Raw genomic sequence first — 13,249 nt, 5'->3', positions numbered from 1 at the left:
TATTTAATCTAACAATATTTAATATTTAGCAAAGTTTATTGCTGTATTACCACTCTCTAAGAATCCACATTAGCGTTTGAACAAAGATCTTATTATGGCACTATAATTCAGAGTGATAATTCAATATGAATCAGTTATCACGAGGACAACAATAAAGATAATATAAATTATTATGATAGAGCTTCTATTTTCTATATATGATTATACAATTTGTTTTTAAATGTTTCTCATTACAGGTTTACAGAATCTTCTTCTTTCAGAGTAGACTTTCCATTTTCCCCTCAAACTTTGAAATTGGTCTGTTTTTCAAATATGACATGAATTTCACCAGGAAAGCACTCAGTCGTTTTAGCATTCCCATCTTCAAATCTTGGGCAAATAGCACTTTCCCATCTCACTGCATGAAATAGTTCTAGCGGCAGTCAAAGAGATTTGACTATCCTGAGATTCTGGGTAGCTCATTGAATCATATTCCCAGTAGCATATTCTTAGAATTCACTGGAAATTTAAAATTTAAAACATTCCCGTCCCCATCTTTATATACTGATGCAGCCCAGTTCCTTTGAGCAGTAAGAGGTCCTGAGCATGGGACCATGCGCTTTGAGCTCCTTTTGATAGGGAGATCAGGCGAGACTTAAGGCTCCTAAAATTTATTTACAGAAATTTGCTTAAAGCCAGAAGGAGGAGATGAACATCCAAACTAGGCTTTCTCAACCAGGGTTTTGTAAAACCGGGGGATTTCTTGAGAGCCCTGGAAGGGTTTCCTGAATGGGTGGGAGTTACTTTAAAAAATATTTTTAAAATTTGTTAAACATTTATTGGGTCATCTCAAACCACCCCTCCCAAAATGATGATGGGCTTGGAGGGTGTGGGGAGGGTCCCCAGGTGGACGTGTCCACAGCCATGTTTCCCAACCATATTCTGCACCATCACGCCACTTGTAGGGTTTCCCAAAGCCTGAAGAATGTTCCAGGGGATTCTCAATGGTAAAAATGTTGAGAAAGGCTAACCCAGACGGAGATGGTTAATTTGTGATGCATCATCAGCATCTCCGTATGTTAGCACCTTCCACTAAGAATTCCCCCTGCCCCCGCTCATTCCCAAAAAAGGTTCCTCCACCTAGCCAGCAGTAAGACTCACGCCCCTTCTCCTTGCATGCTGCAACTCCCAACAGCTCCTTTAGTGTGTGGGATCTGCCCTAGACGAGTGGTCCCCAACCACTGGTTGGTTGGTTGGTTGGTTGGTTGGTTGGTTGGTTGGTTGGTGCCGGTCCGTGGATCAGTCGGTACCGGGCCGCGGCTCCTCCTCGACCTCCTCCCCGGCTGCTGCCTCGGGGGCTGCCCTGCTGCCAGCTCATCTTTAGTGCTCTCCGGTGGCCGCCATGGCTGGGGCTCCCCCTGGCAGTGCCCCCCACTGGGCAGCAGGAAGTCAGGGGCGCCGGCAGGAAAGCAAGTGGAGCAGGGGCTCAGGAAGGTGTGGCGTCCCTTGGCAAAAGACTACCCCCCCCGGGCCTCAGTAAAATTGTCACGCGTTGACCGGTCCCCGGTGATAAAAAGGTTGGGGACCACTGCCCTAGATGCTTACCGTTAAGCCTCATTTTTGAAATCTCAAGTGACCATTAGCAAGCCCCCTCCCTCCCCCAGCAAAGCCCAACAGACAGAAGCAGCAGGTCTGTCTATGCTTTCAACACCAGCTGGGAGCAAAGGGGGCATTCAAAAATGCTGCTAGATTCATTTCAGAAAACAAAAGCCAGCCCCAGAACGCAGTCAATAACACACAGAGAGAGAACCGAAATAACAGCCAAAGATTGCATCAGATTGGGACCACAGAAGGAAGGCTAAAAGCTTGTGTGGTCCAGATGACAGCGGTTTATTTCTTCTGAATTATCAAAAAAATTCAATGCACCAGTGGCGTTTCCCCCTAATGCTCCTGATAAGTGGCAACAGCACAATAACTTTTCCCCACTGAATGGAAGGAGCAATGCATAGGCTTTGCTTGAGTGCCAGAAGAAAATGGAGCATCCACCCGTGAAGAAATTGGCGGGGGAGACTAGGGCTGTATTCGATCGCACATTCTGCATGTACTGTATATAGATGGGCACTTGACAGGAACGGGATTCCCTCCTCAGGGTCCTGCTGTTCCAACACACAGCCACAACCTGAGCCTGGCCTCAGGTCCCCCCCCCCCAATTCCCTCCAGACCCCCTTGCATGATTTTGCACAGAGATAGGCCCAGAAAGGAATGGCTGCTGGTAAGACCTGCTCCATTTTTTCACTAAGGCCTCTGGCACAGTGGTGCAGTGGTTAGAATGCTGGGTTAAGAACTGGGAGGCCCAAGTTCAAATCCCCACTCTGCCGTGGAAGCTTGCTGGGGGGCTTTGGGTTTTTAGAATCATAGAGTTGGAAGGGGCCATAGAGGCCATCTAGTCCAACCCCCTGCTCAACGCAGGATCAGCCCAAAGCATCCTAGAATCATAGAGTTGGAAGGGGCCATAGAGGCCATCTAGTCCAACCCCCTGCTCAACGCAGGATCAGCCCAAAGCATCCTAGAATCATAGAGTTGGAAGGGGCCATAGAGGCCATCTAGTCCAACCCCCTGCTCAACGCAGGATCAGCCCAAAGCATCCTAAGGCATGCTCTCAATATAACCCAGGCTTTCTCAACCAGTATTTCATTAAACCCCTGGGATTTCTTGACAACTCTGGAAGGGTTTCCCAAATGGGTGGGAATTAATTAATTTTTAATATATTTCTTAAATTTGTTAAACGTTTATTGGGTGATATGACCGTATATGGTAATGTTGACCTGCCCTCCCCTCCTAAAACGGACAATGATGGTCCTGGAGGGATGGGAAGGGGCCCCAGGTGGGTGTGTGCACAGCGATGTTCCCCAACCATATTCTGCACTATCACACCACTTCTGGGGGTTCCTTGATGCCAAAGAATGTTTCAGGGGTTTCTCAATGGTAAAAACGTTGTGACAGGCCTAACCTAATGCAGATGTTGTGAGGATAAAATGGAGCAAGGGAGAATGACCTGAGATGCTTAGGGTCCCCACTGGGGCAAAAAGTAGGGTAGAATGAAGTAAAGGTAAATTTTTAACTCTAAAGACAAAAGAACGTCGAAACTTCTTAGGTATCTCTCTATTCAAGAAGGAGGATGGGGCATTCCAAATATTTCTCAATACTATGATGCACATCAACTGAGACATTTAATCCTTTGTTTATTCTTTTCTAAGGAAACAGGCTGGCTAGGGTTAGAGAGACTTAATTTTAAAGAGATTGGGGGGAAGGGGAGAGCTCATTTCATTTCTTTTAGTCACAGCCAGGTTGTTTCTTGCCCAATGTCAGAAGAATGCTACAGGGATTTCCTTGATTAGGTGGCACACAAAATTAAGGTATAAAGCAGCTCTCAAGAAATTATTGAATAAGATTAGGGAAGAAAAAAAGAGAGATGATTTTAAAGAAAATTTGGAATCATTTTATAATTTTGTAAAAGCGATTTCCAGAAAACAGTTCATTTAAAAACATTTTTTGTTTGGATGGAGACCCTTATCTGAAAGTTTTGACTAAGGTATTCAATAGTTAAATTGGAAGATGTTGTCCTTTAGAAATGAAGTTAACGTAATGGGGTAGAATGTTGGCCAATTTTTATAGGAGCTTCTCCCCCTCCGTTATTTTCCTTTTATTTCCTTCCCTCCCTCGTTTGCTTTTGGTTCATCTATATTCATGTCTTTTGTGTTCTCGTTACTGGTTGGAGCAATGCCATGATATGGTGTGTTGTCTCTCTATTGGATGTGAGCTATTGGATGGTTTTCTTTTGCTGTGTTTTCAGTTACGGTCTTGGTCTTTGTGTGTAAAATAAATCAAATCCATACATTTTTAAAAAACAAAAGAAACTCTCTGGCAAAACACCTTGTTTTCATATTCTTTCAAAAGCGTCTCGGTCTTCTTTGACTGATGATTTATTCGATATTTTCTGTCCCAAGCCCCGATTTTGTTGCATCAATTGGATCAGAGGCACATAACCTCCGATGATTGCTTCTTCATACGATCAGGATATTTTGAAAAATAGCCAGATGAAGTTCATTATTATGCCGATGTAGTGCTGATGAGACTGCTGTGGGTGCTCCCCCACACACATCCCACACCGAAATTACCACTTCCTTATGCAGGACACACCAAGTGCACACTACAAAAGCATGAGCTTTTAGTGTTCAGTTGAACTAGGAGCAGCCACCAGATTGCTTCTTGAAGTAAAACAAGGATTGCACAGATGTTACAGCTGGCCAGAGGGACGGGATTGGGACCATGCCACATTTTTTCAGAGGTCCCTCCTTGCTTTCCCCTAGGATTCCCAATGGACACAGCCTATGTATATAACTGAAGCATTGCCTCCTCCCATGCGGTCCAGCCTACCAGTTAAGATCTTCCTCTCAACACCTGTTCTCTTGACCCCCGCTTCATAGGTTAGGTGAGGGAGCAACTACAGAGAGGGCCTTTTCTGTAGTGGCATCTCACCTTTGGAATGCCCTCCCCCTTGAGTGAATGCCCTCCCCCTCCCCTGGCCCCTGCTTTACTTTCTTTTAGGTGCCAGGTTAAAACAGCTTTTCAACCCAAACTGTGGACCACCAGGGAAGACCATACAAGGAATAGCCAGTTTGGTGTCGTGGTTAAGAGCAGTGACCTCCAATCTGGAGAACCAGGTTTGATTCCCCACTGCTCCACATGTAGCCAGGTGGGTGACCTTGGGCTAATCACAGTTGTTAGAGCTATTCTTGCAGAGCTGTCAGAGCTCTCTCAGCCCCACCTCCCTCACAGGATGCCTGGTGTAGGGAGAGAAGGGGACAGTCACTTTAAGACTCCTCTGGGTAGTAGAAAGCGGGGTATAAAAAACACCTCCTCTTCTTTAACCCACCTCTGCCTCTCACTTGCCTTGAAAGCCCCTTGCTGGAGTCTCCATATATTGGTTGCAACGTGTGGGTATATACATTTGAAGAAGAAGAAGAGTTGGTTCTTATATGCCGCTTTTCCCTACCCGAAGGAGGCTCAAAGCGGCTTATAGTTGCCTTCCCATTCCTCTCCCCACAACAGACACCCTGTGAGGTGGGTGAGGCTGAGAGAGCCCTGATATCACTGCTCGGTCAAAACAGCTTTATCAGTGCCGTGGCGAGCCCAAGGTCACCCAGCTGGCTGCATGTGGGGGAGTGCAGAATCAAACCCAGCATGCCAGATTAGAAGTCCACGCTCCTAACCACTACACCAAACTGGCTCTCTTGTGCATGTGAAATAGTAAACTTCTGAATGTATTTCCTTTGTGGGACTAGGAAAATGTCTGTGTGTGTATGTGTGTGTGTGTGTGTGTGCATGTGTGCACAGAAAAAGAAAGAGTGAAAGTAAGGTTGTAAGCTCTGGGTTGGGAAATACCTGGAGATTTAGGGGTGGACCCTGAGGAAGGTGGGGTTTGTGGGGGGAGAGGGAGGTGCTGGTTGCGGCGTCCTAGAGTGGCAGATTTGGACACCGCTGTGCACAACCCTATACCAGATGGTCCTCCTTCCAAAGCAGCCATTTCCTCCACAAAAATTAATCTCTATAACCAGAAGACTACTTGTATTTCTGAGCAATCTCCAGCCACCACCAAGAGGGAGAGCGAAGAATTCAGGAGGCCACAATACCTGCCTAGGATGCAATGCAATACAATATGCGTGTGCTTTGTCGAGTTATAAATAGACCCCTACCTTAGGACAGACCGGACAACGACCTTTCGCAGGGCAGATGTCACTGAACCAATTAGATGACATATGCTGTCACTGCCCAACTTTTACATACCTGGAGAGAGTGATTGTTGCCTGAGCAACCACAGCTACCCCCGTTTGATCTTTTTTTTTCCCTACGGAGGCGGAAGACGAGCTTGTGTGCTATTAGATCATGACATCAGTGCCTGGCGTAGTCATCCACTCCCCCACTTGCTCATGCCATTTTGAATGCCCGTCCCATTTTTAATTGCTTTTCACTTTTCCTCTCGGGAGAGTGGGCATGCTCTGACTCTGGGGCATATCTATTTATCTACTGCCTTTGTATTCTGGTTTTCACTCCAATGGGACCCCGGACAGATCACACCGTTCTCTCCTCTGTTTTATCCTCCATTTTGAGTGAAGCCCTTTTCTTAGAAAACTCTGATTTCATCCTTAACACTATTTCACTGCCTTATATATTTGGGAAACAGACTCCTGGGAGGAGACTGTCCAGGCCCCTGTCTGTCCAGGTCCACCCTAATTGGCCCTCCCCCTCCAGCTCCCTCCCTCCCTCCCTCCTTGCCTGCTAGAAGCCTTGTGGCAGCGGCCTCCATTTCTGCCCACGAGGAGAGAGCCAGCAACAGTGCTTTGCGTCCCACAGATACGCTCCTGCTGGGAGGGAACCGGGGGCAGCGGGGGGGGGGAGTTTGGAGCCTCCCTGCAGGCCACAAAGCCCTGTTGCTGCCGGTGTGGGGGGGCGCTTTGCGGGCCAAAGGAAGTCGCAGCCAACCTCTCACACCCTCCTGCCTGCTGCCCCTTTCCAAGCCCATTTAAAAAATGATACTAGTTCTGGAATAAAGCTATTCCTAAGAAACAAGGTCAGCTCCACCCCTTGTGTTATACATGTCAGAGAACCTTGTTAAGCCACACATGCACTAAGCAAAATAACATAGGGGTTTCATACATCTGGGGGGAGGGCACAGTAGCTCCTTCCTGCTGCCATTCAGCTAGGTGGGGGGGGGGGAAATAGGAGGGGAAAACGGGGGTGATGGACAGCGATCCAACGAGTTGACATCACTCCTTGTGTGCATGGAGGGAAGTTTGGCATGCTATCCAGAACTGTGCAATGTTTGGGCAAAACTATGTTTAAAACACACTGTTCGGTCCAAATGCCAAAGCATCTCCAGCCATGTGCTGACATCACTTCCAGGTGCATGGGAAGAGGCATCAGCGAGTTGCCAGTGATGTCATTATATTTCCAGTGAGAGCCCTCTAGGTCCCACCTGGAGGTTGGCAACCCTAAAGCCAGTGTGAGTGTGTTTGAGTGCATGAGTGTGTGTGTGTCTTTCACACCAATACACAGAAATAGTACACACATAATTCACAAAGCCTCTGCATCTATTATGTATATCTAACCTCAATCTATCTGTATAAACCTGTTTTACTTTTATACTTATTATACCTAAGAGGAGGCGAAAGTGTATATGAAGTCCCCCCTATTCATCTGATTAACCTGTGAATTATTAAGTGAACAGAATCACCAAGGGCTTGAGTGGAAATGAAATGTGGGGCTGAAGTGCTTGGGAAGCATATTTCCGCACGCAGAGTATTAATCAGCAGCAAATGTTCAGGGGTCATCAAGAGGATTACGACGGGCCCGCCTTTCAGGTGGAATCAACCAATGGGGACGCACTTTCTGTTGCTTGGGCCCACTCCAGGATTCCATAAGTGCAGAGAGGCATCAGTCATGAGCTTTGTTCACACCTCAGTCCCCCATCCTTGGTGAAACCATGGCAACACCAATCAGCTTCCTGGAACCCTCCCTCCCCAAACACACACAAACACACACACACACATGCAAATCTGGGGAATACATTTCATTTTCACTGCCAGGCTGTCCATCCTGTTCCATTGGAATCAGCGGGGCTCTGAATATTCGGAATTATCCCGAACACCCCGAATTATAACATTCAGATTCAGAACAATTCAGAATATGGTGCTATGGAACGAATAAAGTGGAACAGCCTGTCCCTGGTGTTGAGTGTCACTGCAGTTTCAGCCAGTCGTTTTGCGGCAGCTGCAAAAATGGTGAACCTGCAGAGACAAATATCATTTACAGTTCCAGTTACTCTGGCACAAGAACCCAAAGAAACCCGGGAGCAAAGCAGACACAGAGCAAGCTGGCAACCGGTGGCTGCCTCCCCTGGAGCTCTTGGTCCAGATTCATGATCAGACAGGAGTGGCTGCATGGGCTGCTACAATGCCATTTTCCTGTCAAGTTCCAATCATCCACTGTCCACCCTCAGCACACCAAAATTACGTTAGTACGATATTTCCAGAAAGATCAGAGTCAAAGTCTGTTTCTCTGCGGTGCTGATGATGGCCTCTGTATTGCCCCAAACCCACCATTTGTGAACTGAAAGAGAGACAGTGTAACGCAGTGATTAAGACTCAGACTAGCTCATGCTTTCTGTAGTGGTTAGGAGTGCGTAGTGGTTAGGAGTAGTGGCTAGTGTAGTGGTTAGTATAGTGTGGTGGTTAGGAGTGGTGTAGTGGTTAGGAGTGCAGACTTCTTATCTGGTGAACTGGGTTTGATTCCCCACTCCTCCACATGCAGCCAGCTGGGTGACCTTGGGCTCGCCACAGCACTGATAAAGCTGTTTTGACTGAGCAGGAATATCAGGGCGCTCTCAGCCTCATCTACTTCACAGGGTGTCTGTTGTGGGGAGAGGAAAGGGAAGGCGACTGTAAGCCACTTTGAGCCTCCTTCGGGTAGAGAAAAGCGTCATATAACCAACTCTTCTTCTTCAGTAATCTCAGGGCTCTCTCAGCCTCATCTCCCTCACAGGATGTCTGTTGTGGGGAGAGGAAAGGGAAGGCCAATGTAAGCCGCTTTGAGACTCCTTTGGGTAGAGAAAAGCGTCATATAAGAACCAACTCTTCTTCTTCTACAGTAATCTCAGGGCTCTCTCAGCCTCACCCACCTCACAGGGTGTCTGTTGTGGGGAGAGGAAAGGGATTGTAAGCCGCTTTGAGACTCCTTTGGGTAGAGAAAAGCGGCATATAAGAACCAACTCTTCTTCTTCTTGACCATGACCGTATATGGTCATGTTGACCGACCCCTTCCACCACCCAAAATGGTCATTGATGGGCCTGCAGGGGGTGAGACGGGGAGGGGCCCCCGGTGTGCATGTATACAGCACAATTGCCCCACTTTTGTGGTTCCTCACAACCTCCCAGTGAGGTAGGCTAGGCTGAAAGAGCACGACCTGCCCAAGGTTCCCCAGAAGATTTCCACGTCAGAGGGGAGATTTGAACCCAGGCTTCCCAGATCTGCATCCAACACTCTAACCACTACACCAGGCTTTCTCAAGACTAACACAGTCACTCTTCAATAAATGAAAAGCTTACTTTAAAATATTAAAATAAGTTTTGGAAGATTTTTTTGCTTACTGTGAAAACAAATGTATTTAATTATTTGCCTAGCTAAGCCAAGGGGTAAAAATAGCATCACATCCAGTGGAATATAATACAGCTGCAAAAGTGGACAGTGGAATCAGCCTTGGAGACATAAGATAGATGGCCCAGGCAAGTGCTGGGGGAGATTTACCTCTGCTGCTATGGGTTGCAAGCCAGGCTCCTCCGAAGGACACAGATTTCGCTTTCTCAGAAACAGGAGAAAGAGACTCATAAATAAATACAAGGGAAGTGGAGGGAGGATCTGGAAGGAGCCCAATCTTTCTCCCTTTTTTTGCTATCTGCCAGGAGCAGCATTTTAAACAAGCGTTTCCTGGCATTCTCTTCAAAATATGCAATGAAGGAAGTCAAAGCCCAGTAAGACGGGGGGGGGGGGGGATGCTGAACCAGGCCTGAGCTATTTGGCAGTCAGGACGGGGCGTACTTCTCCTCGGTGGCTGTCTCCCCATCACACACACACAAACACACACAGAGCAATGAAGATAATGACAAGGAGGAGCCTGTTGTGAGTTTGGCTGGCCTAATCACTGTGATGGAGTGCTTTGGTCCTTGGAGAAAAAGGAATGCCAGTGCACCATTAATGATCCTGCCTGTTCTCCTGAATGGAGAATTTGCCTGCAGTTGTCTGCCGTGGGCTATTCAGGGTGGGAAGAGAGCTGTAGGCAGAGGCAGAAAGAGAAGGGAGGGGGAGGCAGCCTTGGAGCCAGGTGGGGTGGGGTGCATGTGCCACCCCAGGCAGCACTGCTGTTTGCAAAAGTAGCTTCCCTTGGACTCCACTTATGCGTTGCTTGTATGTTTGTAACATGGGATATGTTCCAATATTATGTTCGTAAAACCATAAGGCAGGGGATTCCCAAGCAGGGGTCTGCAGACTCTTGCGTGTTCATGGGACTTGTGGAGGAGATCCCCCAGCAGGGCCAGAATTCCAGACACACACACACACACACCAGTACCAAGAATACAACGCATCATTGCCTCAGACAAATTGTTCCATCTCTACTTGGTGGCTAATACCCACTGTTTATGAAGGTTTGGCTGGCTTGCTGTTGGCTTCAACCATCTTTGGTTGAAGTGATGGATTGCTAGCATCCAGATTCTGACACTGGGAGGCTGACCAGCAATTTGACGTTATGGTGGCAAAATAATTGAGATACAAGGAGGAAGGTTGTTCCCGTTTTGTATAAAGTTGCAGGTGGCAGGGGTAAGTGGAGGTGCTGATTTATTTTTTTTTAAGTTTAGTTTAGGGTTGTTGTTGTTGTTTTAAAGCTCTGTCTGACCAGTCTTGGGAGCAAACTGCAAATCTGGAACAGAAATCTTTTCACTCAAAGGTTGTCTAAAACACCGAGCATCTCTGAGCCAATAGGCCAGGTGTTTGCCGGTTGCTCTTTGACAATATCGCGGAAGCCACAAAGAAAGAATCCAAAAGCATCTTTCAGTTTCAGGGTACTCTGGGCACCTGTACCCAAAAAAGCAATCTGGTCATCAGGTGAGCCAAAAATTGCTTTGGATACTGCGGCCCGCAGCCCTAGGTGTGTCCTGACAAGAAGTATCAGAAAGTATCAGGGCTTTATGGAGGAGCCTGCTGGTGGAATTTGTGGGGAGGTCGGAGCCCTCTCGAATTTTGGAAAACAAAGATTTTGATTAGCATTGAGTGAAGCCCAATTAAAAATGGCAAGAAGCAGAGGAAGAGTTGGCTTTTATATCCTGCTTTTCACTGCCCAAAGGAGTCTCAGAGTGGCTTACAAATGCCTTCCCTTCCTCTTCCCATAACAGACACCCTCTGCTGTAGGTGAGGCTAGCTCTGACATAAGTGCTTTGTGAGAACAGCACTATCAGGACTGTGACTAGTCCAAGGTCACCCAGCCGGCTGCATGTGGAGGCAGGTAATCAAACCCGGCGCACCAGATTAGAAGCCGCCACTATTAACCACTACACCACGCTGTCTCTCTTAAGGGACAGGAAGTGAAGAAGAGCTGTTTTCTTGTACCTGCTTTTCTCTACCCGAAGCAGTTCCAAAGTAGTTCACAAACGCCTTTCCCTTCTTCTCCAAACAACAGACCCCCTGTGAGGTAGATGGGACTGAGAGCTCTAAGAAAACTGCTCTGTGAGAACAGCTCTGTGACAGGCCGCACGTGGAGGAGCGGGAAACCAAACCCAGTTCTCCAGATTACAGTCTGTCACTCTTTAACCTCAGGTTGAAGCGAAACCAGCTCACTTACACTCTTCTGGGGGGGTGGGGGGTGGCAGGAATACCAACCAGACAACTGGTGAGAAAATAAGGGAGAAGTGGGCGGGGGGGGAGGGAAGGGAGAAACAACAGAGAGATGGAGAAATAATTCTGTGTGGGCAGGAAGTTGTGAATTTCCTGCATAGTGCAGGGGGTTGGACTAGATGACCTTGAAGATCCCTTCCGACTCTATGATTCTATGAAAAGCATTAATTGGGAGGGAAAGAGAGTGGAGTGGTATACAAGCGTGGTGGAAAGAACAGCAACAGCCTATTCTAAGAGCAAGAGGTGGGGGGGAAATTAAATCACTGAGTCCCAAGTCTCTATGGCCACGGAGGGTATATTCCCATCCAGTCTAGCTTTTAATAATGCAATGAGACCTGTAGCCTTTGCATTCTGTGAAAGAACACTCCCAGTCCAAAGTGCATTATTGGAATCAATATTCATCAGCGTGGATTAGGCCATGCATGTGACGAATCGCCCTGCAGATATCTCAGCGTGAGATTTATTCTTTGAAAAGTACAAAACCTGGAAGGCTTACAAAAGTTCAAGACGTGAGGTAAGTGGGATAAAGGGCAGGCAGCTTGTGGGAGAACAACGCAAGAGATCCTCCAAGGAGGCTAGGTTGGTACTTGTTTATTGATTTATCATTGGATTTATATGTCACCTCTCTCCATGAACAGGCTCAGGGCGGTTTACGTTACAGTTAGAACTGAAAGTGGGGAAGAAGTATTTATCCGTTTTATTTACTTATTTATTATTTTTATATTTATATACTGCCCTCCCCAAAGGCTCGGGGCAGTTCACATAAAACAGAAATGATGCAGATTACTTAGACCAGTGCTTCTCAACCTTCCTAATGCCGCGACCCTTTAATACAGTTCCTCATGTTGTGGTGACCCCCAACCATAAAATGATGCAAGGGTTCGTTCACAGAAATTAAGCGAAACTGACCAATGGCGTGAAGACCCACTGTTCATGATTGTATATAAATTGGGTTTTTTCCTGGGGTTTCTCAGTTCAGTTCTGCCTCTTGTCCCACCATGCCGATCTCACTCTTTTCCGCTGCTCCTGATAGACAAATGCTCTACCTCAATCTACCCCACAAGGCTGTTGTGTGGATGCCCCCCCCCACCGGCCAAGCTGCTTGCCCTGCTGCAAGCCCTGTGAACCCCCAAGGGGTCCCGACCCTCAGTTTGAGAACCACTGAGTTAGATGCTCTTGCCTAGAGTGGCCAAAATGTGATTCTCCAGATGTTGTGGACCACAATTCTCATGAGCTAATGCTGGCAGGGAGTCATGGGAGTTGTAGTCCATGGTCATTTGGAGAGCCACAGGTTGGCCGCCCCTTCTGTCATTCATTCACCCTTTGTGAAAGCCTCCATAGAATCATAGAGCTGGAAGGGTACTCAAGGGTCATCTAGCCCAATTTCCTACAGAATGCAAGAAAATCACAACTACCTACCCACCCACAGTGACCCCAATTCCATGTCCAGATGATGCCCCCCCCCCAAAAAAAATAAAACAGATCCCCTGGCCAGTCTGGCTTGGAGGAAATTTGCCTCCCAACCTCAAGGGACAATTGGCATTTCCCTGGGTATACAAGAAAGGGCCAAAAAAGCCAAGCACCAACACAATCCCTTCTGCCCACCCACTTACAATCTGCCTAAATTCACAGAATAATTATTTCTGTCAGACGACTGAGAAGGGATCTGATAACCCTCTTCAAGTATTTAAAAGGCTGCCCTATAGAGGATGGAGCAGAATTGTTCTCTCTTGCCCCAGGGGGACAGACCAGAACCAACGGGATGAAA

The 13,249-nt window shown here is 47.3% G+C and overlaps 1 long non-coding RNA gene across 1 annotated transcript; it reads right to left on the bottom strand.

Annotated features, from left to right (window-relative positions):
* Positions 1–7,594: 7,594 nt before the first annotated feature.
* On the bottom strand, positions 7,595–9,433 carry LOC143841726 (uncharacterized). The gene is made up of 2 exons (XR_013232761.1): positions 9,343–9,433; positions 7,595–7,826 (listed from the first exon to the last, which is right to left on the bottom strand). It is a non-coding gene; the product is annotated as an uncharacterized LOC143841726 (long non-coding RNA).
* Between the last annotated feature and the right edge of the window lie 3,816 nt (positions 9,434–13,249).

Source organism: Paroedura picta, chromosome 7, assembly GCF_049243985.1.
Source record: "Paroedura picta isolate Pp20150507F chromosome 7, Ppicta_v3.0, whole genome shotgun sequence".
In the NCBI taxonomy this organism is placed as follows: Eukaryota; Metazoa; Chordata; class Lepidosauria; order Squamata; family Gekkonidae; genus Paroedura; species Paroedura picta.
Note: the sequence above shows the minus strand (reverse complement) of the source record. Positions and strands in the feature narration are given on the sequence as shown.